Source organism: Lactuca serriola, chromosome 5, assembly GCF_051521515.1.
Source record: "Lactuca serriola cultivar US96UC23 chromosome 5, Lser_US96UC23_V15, whole genome shotgun sequence".
Lineage (NCBI taxonomy): Eukaryota > Viridiplantae > Streptophyta > Magnoliopsida > Asterales > Asteraceae > Lactuca > Lactuca serriola.
Window position 1 is genome coordinate 166,262,274 of NC_136412.1, and position 7,716 is coordinate 166,269,989.

The window sequence follows — 7,716 nt, forward strand, 5'->3', positions numbered from 1 at the left end:
CAAAACGGCTACATTTTTCAGTTTTTTATTTGTACCTCTTAGGTACACATAAGATTGAAAGTATGTTGTTATTTCTTGCATTATATGTAATTATATGTAATTGTTATTACCCTGAATGAGTTATTGTCCAGAGGAGTTATAATTTTATCACCGGGTTTTCACTAAAACTAATCATAAAATGGTTACTTATCCAATTGAAGTCCATGGTTCAATCATAAAAGACAAGAAGGTCGTATTATAGAAGAAGGATACAAAACTGCACTTTTGAACTCTACCATGAATACTTCGACTTGGATTTCTTAGTTACTTTATATTACATTTTTATGTTTTAGCTTGGGTTTCTAATTGGTTTTATATTAGGATTGTGTATTGCAATTTGGATTGTTTGTAAAGTTGTTAGATATATTCCAAGATCACATAAAGAAAATGGAAGGATCGGTGTGAATACGAATAGAATCTAAACCTATAAGGCTAATTAAATCATAAGATTGACACTGAATTTCGATTTTGTTCATCATTGTAATATTTAATTTGACCAAGTCAGTTCTTAATTTTATATTCTTAAAAGGTTAAATAGATCTAAAACACTATCTTTTAGTTTATTATAAAATATTTTGGAAATCTACTAACTACAGCATCATATATCCATTTTTTAAACTATAAGTTTAAGACCACACCTGGGTTGTGGTTAGCATGGTCTTTAGTCTTTAGTAGTATATATATATATATATATATATATATATATATATATATATATATCGAATTACGTAAAATCAGTTTATACATCAACCATATTACAATAAATTAAGGAAGTTAATTGGTCAAAGTTGATTCACTATTCCCTCATTTTCAACAAATTGAATCGGAGTACCGGAAAAACTCTATATAGCATCTCTTTGCGGAAGAACCTTACATGAGTCGCGATAAATCACCCATTTGAAATCACAAATGAATTTTTGGAGAACAAGAGTCTGCAAAGGGAAGAAGGAAACAAGAGGGGTGGTATGCTTATTTTTTCAGTTTTGCTGATTTTATTTTGTTTTGTATGTTATATATGTTCACAATCTGGATTTTAAAAGTTAGGGCTTCTAATGCTACTAGCGATTTTCAATTTGGTCACCAACCGATCCCACTTCCTTCCCCTTCATCTTCTCCTTCTTGTTCAACCTCCTTATTTGCTCCATCCATCTTCATAGTTCCCACAATTTGTTATCCATATGTATGCAATACGCTGATGAGAATAAGAATTGGAGGATGAATCGTGGTTGAATTCAATAGCCGTAAAGATATCGAGAACCCTCTTACCACACCTCATGCCTGTTCATGTTTAATATTTTTAAGTGTTTGATCTCCATTGTGTTTTTCTTTTCTGATTTCACACTTTTTGGAAGACATGTCGGGAATTGGAGTCCAATTCCAGGTACCGTCCCTCTCCCCTCTCTCTCTCTCTCTCTCTCTCTCAATGTCTATAGTTTAGTTGTTGGTCTATGTTCTTCCATTCCCCATTTCTTTATATATAATTTTTATTTGCTAATTGTTGCTTTGATTGGTCGTACCATTAACTGATGCCAACTGAAGCCTCACCCCTACTCACACACACATACTCTCTCTCTCTCTCTCTCTCTCTCTCTCTCCCCCCCTTTCTCGCTCTGGATATTAATTTGAATTTTTTTGCAGGTTTCTGGGATTCTATCATTCTAAGTACATGATTTCTAGATATAAGTTTCCATTCTCAAAGATAATATTTTGAAATAACCCCATGTTTGATCATGGGAAATCAGCGGTGAAAAACTACTTTCTTTTCACCATTTTCATTTTTGTTGGTTTTGTGGTAATTATACATGTAACTATCAACCAAATTGATTATCTGTTTGTTGTTTTCTTACTAGAAAGTCAATTTAAATCTATCGTTTCTTAAGATGGATTGATTTGTCCAATAAGGTTTCAACATTATCTATGTAGGATAGGGTTGTATGCACACTAACTACTCGACCAAATGCCACAAGGATTGATGAGATTTCCAAGTTCTATTGTATTGATAAATGTGATAAAAATGAAAGCAGAAGACCACTACACCATGTTCGTTCACTTTTTTTTATGTAATTCACTCTTTTCAAGTTTAGCAATTGTTCTACGATGATTTTTGGTAGATATCAACTATTTACCTATTATTTGTATTTTATCTTTCACACCCCCAAACCAGAATGGCGAAATCGTTCGAGGGTGGATGACTTCATGTAGTATCGTAACAGTTGGATAGATAGTAAAGAAAGTAAACACAACCAACATATATGTAATTGAAAAGTTACATCATTTGTAGGTATTACATGTTCCAAAATATCAATTACAGTATGTTGTCAGAAGATTTGTTTAGACACCTAAGCATCCCTTCTACAAAAGCTGATGTTTACCTGTATTACTGAATCCCTGAGAAATACAAGTAGATTTGAAAGAATAGATCAACATTTAAGCTGGTGAGTTCATAAGTATTTAATGTCACTGTTTGAATAAAATCGAATGAAATTTGTTTGTAGATGTTCGAAAAACTCCTATAAAATACAATATTTCCTACTAGTATTCAATTCCGTATAGATCTATACACAAGTATCACGCTCCCCTTACAAGAGATTATGGTATATAATACAGGATTTAAAATGGATACTCGAAAGTACGTGAAATGTTTCACAAAACTTAATATAAAACAGATTTACGTATGAAAATGTCCATTTGTTCTTGTATATGAAAGTATCTCTTTGATATAGTGTTTCTAGTATGTAAATGTTCATGATTTTCTCATTAACTATACCTTTTATAGTTTTTCAAAGTGTGTGTTTCGTTCGTATAGTAAATCCTAGTGTAATGCTCACTTGTTATGTAAAGCATAACATTTAAAGTGATATAAATGATCACATATACTTAGAGAATAAATAAAGTGTTTGATTCGTATATATGTATATAAACATGTCTTATTTCCAAAAGACAAGATGTTATCTAAATATATATAGCATACGAAAGTTCCTATGTAGTAGTTATGAATCACATATGATTCACTTGATAAAAGAGTATATAGTGAAACTTTATGTTACACACGATAATAACCGTGTGTTTACTTGTATTCTCCCCCCCCCCCCTTAAAAGTGTATAAAAAGCATTGATAAACATTTGAAAGTGTAGCTTATAGGGGTATGAACTCACTTGATTGATTCGAGAAAGCAAAATGAAAATCGAGCAGAACTTCGGCTTGGAAGAGTTGATTTTCTCGGGATTCTTGGGAATCTCGGGAATCTCGGGAGTGTAGAATCTTCCTTCGGAACTTGAGTGTGAAAACCGGGGCTTCGGGAGGGCTTCGGGGGCTTAACCGCAGAGTTTCGGCACGAGAGATGGAAGAATGGAGCACCTAAACCCGGCACCTCAAGTGTTCTATTTATAGGGTGGATTTTTGGGTGCCACGTCGTGGCAAAGGGTTGGCCACGTCGTGGTGGTCAAGTCTTATCTCCTTCTGTTGATTGGACGCCCTCATTCACTTGCCGGGTTCGGCAAACTGTGCCACGTCGTGGCAGACCTGATAACCTCATGTTTTGGACCTCGAACTTGTAAAATATGCTCTACAACTCTCGTTTAGACTTTGTCGGCTAATTTTTACTTTATTTTTAATTATTTATTTTTAACGGACCGGGACACGAAAATTCCGTTAAAAATCCATAACTTCTTCATCCGATGTCCGTTTTCGTCAGACTTTCCGCCGTTGCGCTACTGTTGTTGAGATCTTCGATTCTCATTTAGGTTGTTTCGGTCAAAAGTCTCTCGAGCTCTATTTCGAGTTTATAGATGTCTACTGCTATATCCGGATCTTGGAAAAATCATAATTTCCTCATACGAAGTCAGATTTGGACGTTTTTTTTGTGTACGCTCACGGTTTAATGTTATCCACAACTTTCATTTAGATACGTACGGCTAAAAACTATTGTATTGAAACTTCGTGTTTTTCATTTAATCGGTGTTGCCGGTTTTGTCGGAAATCTTAGAATAGTCATAACTTCTTCGTTATAACTCGGATTTTAGTGTTCTTAGTATTTCTCTAAACCTTGACACATTATCTAGCATAATAGATATCCCTATAGAGACTTTTGCACATTTTATTTTCGAAGTTAATTTCATCATTTCAAAATTAGTTACAATACTTGACTTTTTAGGTCATTACATAGAGTGGAAATATCGGGTTGTCACATCATCCCCCCGTTAGACGGAATTTCGTCCCGAAATTTAAAGTAAGAAAAACACTTGTGGATTAGGGAAAAGATGTGGGTACTTGTGTTTCATCTGGTCTTCGCGTTCCCAGGTGAATTCAGGTCCTCGCTTTGCATTTCAGCGGACGTTCACGATGGGGATGCGACTTTGTTTTGTTCTTTTAATTTCCCTATCCATGATTTCAATTGGTTCTTCTATAAAGTGGAGACTCTCGTTGATTTCGATCTTGTCTAAAGGGACGACGAGGGTCTCATCGGACAAACATTTCTTCAAGTTTGACACATGAAAGGTAGGGTGTACGTTATTGAGTTCCTGCGGTAGACGAAGTTTGTAGGCTACCGGGCCGATCCTTGCGAGGATCTCGAATGGTCCGATATACCTTCGATTTAGTTTCCCATGTTTTCCAAAACGTATTAGCCCTTTCCAGGGTGAGACCTTCAATAGCACTTGGTCGCCAACCTGAAATTCCAAGGGCTTCTGTCTTTTGTTTGCATAACTCTTTTGTCTGTCCCTTGAAGCCTTTAGTTGTTCCCGAATTTGTACAATATTCTCGGTTGTCTCTCTTATGATTTTCGGGCCAGTGAGAGTGCTGTCGGGTACTTGTCCCTTGGCTAGTTGTGTGTCACCTACTTCAGTCCAGCACAGTGGTGATCTGCACTTCCGACCGTAGAGGGCTTCGAATGGAGCAACTTTAATGCTGGAGTGATAGCTATTGTTGTACGAAAATTCAATTAGTGGTAAATGGGTATCCCATGCTTTACCAAAATCGATTACACAAGCTTTTAGCATATCTTCCAAGGTTTGTATGGTCCTCTCACTTTGACCAACGGTTTATGGATGGTAAGCAATACTCATGTCAAGCCTCGTTCCTACGGATTTTTGTAACGATTTCCAGAATCGCGAGGTGAACCTACTATCTCTGTCGGAGATAATGGATATTGGTACACCGTGCAGTCGTACAATCTCTCGGATGTAAGTTCGAGTTAGCCTCTCCATCTTATCAGTTTCCTTTATGGGTAGCAGGTGCGCGGATTTTGTTAACCTATCGACAATTACCCAGATGGTGTCTAGCCCACCTGTTGTCTTGGGTAATTTGGTTATGAAATCCATGGTTATCCATTCCCACTTCTACTCGGGTATTTCAAGTTGTTGTAGTAATCCTGATCATTTCTGGTATTCTACCTTGACTTTGGCGCAAGTCAGACACTTGCCCACATAGGTAGCGATCTCTGCTTTCATGTTCGGCCACCAATACAGTTTCTTGAGGTCTAGATACATCTTGTCCGAACCTGGATGCATGGAGTATCAAGTCTTATGAGGCTCGTTCATGACCACGTCTCTGAATCCACCAAACTTTGGTGTCCAGATCCGATCCATGAAGTAACGAACTCCGTTACCCTTGACTTCAAGATTTTTGTCCATTCCTCTTAGGGCTTCACCTGCCACGTTCTTTGTTTTCAAGGCCTCCCTCTGAGCTTCCTTTATTTGTATGGACAGATGTGAATGGATCGTCATGGTTAAGGATTTCACTCGACGACCTAAGTAGTCTTTTCGACCAAGAGCATCAACTACTACATTCACTTTTCATGGGTGATAGCGAATCTCGCATTCGTAGTCATTAAGTAGTTCAACCCATTGTCTATACTCATGTTGAGTTCTTTTTGGTTGAGAATGTGCTGAAGGCTCTTATGATCGGTGAAGATCGTGCATTTCGTGCCATAAAGATAGTGTCTCCAGATCTTTAGTGCGAAAATAATTGCTCTTAGTTCAAGATCGTGGGTAGTGTAGTTGACTTCGTGCATATTGTGTTGTCTTGAGGCGTAAGCGATGACCTTACCTCGTTGCATTAGTACGCATCCAAGACCTTGATTAGATGCATCACAGTAGACCACGAAGTCTTCTGTTCCTTCTGGCAAGGACAATATAGGTGCGCTGCATAGTGCTTGCTTCAGTGTTTGGAATGCAGCGTCTTGTCTTTTTTTCCAATCGAAAGTTACACCCTTCTGGGTCAGGGTGGTAAGTGGTTTCTCAATCTTCGAGAAGTTCTGTATAAACCTTCGGTAGTAGCCAGCAAGGCCCAAGAATTGTTGCATTTCCGTTGGGGTTCTTGGAGCTGACCAGTTCTCGATTGCTTTGATTTTGGAAGGGTCCACGTGTATTCCGTCTTTGCTAACCACGTGACCTAGGAAATCTACCTCCCGAATCCAAAATTCGCATTCGGATAATTTTGCGTATAGCTTCTCTTTTCTAAGCGTTTCCAAGACTTGTCGGAGGTGTTGACTGTGATCCTCTTTAGTCTTCGAATAGATGATTATGTTGTCTATGAATACGATCACAAACTTGTCTAGAAACGAACGACACACCCGGTGTTGGGTTTTGAGCATTCTAACACTCCTAAGTGTACATGCAACCCTAAATACCTTAGATCTATGTTTTCTCTATTATACATGCAATTATGAAAATCCAAGGTATTATCCTCATCTAGCATACAAAACAATGAATATAACAAGATAGAATTCATACCTCTTTGATGTAGAATGTCTTCATGAAGCTTGAGTGCCTAGTGCCCCAAGTGTGACACCTCAAATGGTTCACACAACATCAATTGCTTTTGGAATAACCTTGAGAGAAATATGGAACACTTGAAATCGGCTAGCCCTTCTCTAGAATAATACTAGTGCCAATTTTGGACAAGAATAAGATGCATATATAGTTAGGGTTACACCATGTAAACCCTAATTGACATGACCTTTCATTTCCATGATCCATGGGTACAAATACACCATGGAGCATCCATGGAGCATCATATGGGTTTTATCCCAACTGTATAATCTATGGAGCATTAGCCCACTATATAAGTATGGATGATTTGCACAATCAATCCATATATTTAATTAGTCTTCTTTTGATCACTTAATTAATCCTAGATTAATTCTTGATCAATACTAATTAAATAATCTTATTATTAATATACTAGAACTTATAATATATTAATAACCATATGTGTCTTATTTCTCCCATTATAGTCTATCCAAATGCATGATGTCATGCAACCCAAATGAACCATGTCGAGTCGGGTCAAGTCTTACCAATTATAGATTATAGTTATGGACTAAGACATTAATCCAACTGTCTCCCACTTGGATAAGTCTAAAACTATTATTGCGTATGACTTCAGGAACCGACTGGAAATCGTAGCTCTCAAAAGCTTCTGTCGAACTCTAACCTTGTCGATAAACTCTGACCTTTGTCAATGACTTGTCCATTAGATAAGGGATCATATATTCCTCCATTCTAGATATCATATGGACTGAGACATGGATTATAATCATTCTCTCTGTCCATTTGTTGTTTCCCGATTTCCGATTTATGACAACTGACTAATTGAACAAATCAAATCAGTCTTGGCCCGGCCGAGCACTTCCATTTGTCATCATCAAATCATCGAGGGGCCCACAGATCTCGCTT

General features: G+C 37.2%; 1 long non-coding RNA gene across 1 annotated transcript; it reads left to right on the top strand.

Moving 5' to 3' along the window:
* Window positions 1–793: 793 nt before the first annotated feature.
* On the top strand, window positions 794–2,457 carry LOC145051308 (uncharacterized). The gene is made up of 2 exons (XR_013683527.1): window positions 794–1,420; window positions 1,678–2,457. It is a non-coding gene; the product is annotated as an uncharacterized LOC145051308 (long non-coding RNA).
* The last annotated feature ends 5,259 nt before the right edge of the window (window positions 2,458–7,716 follow it).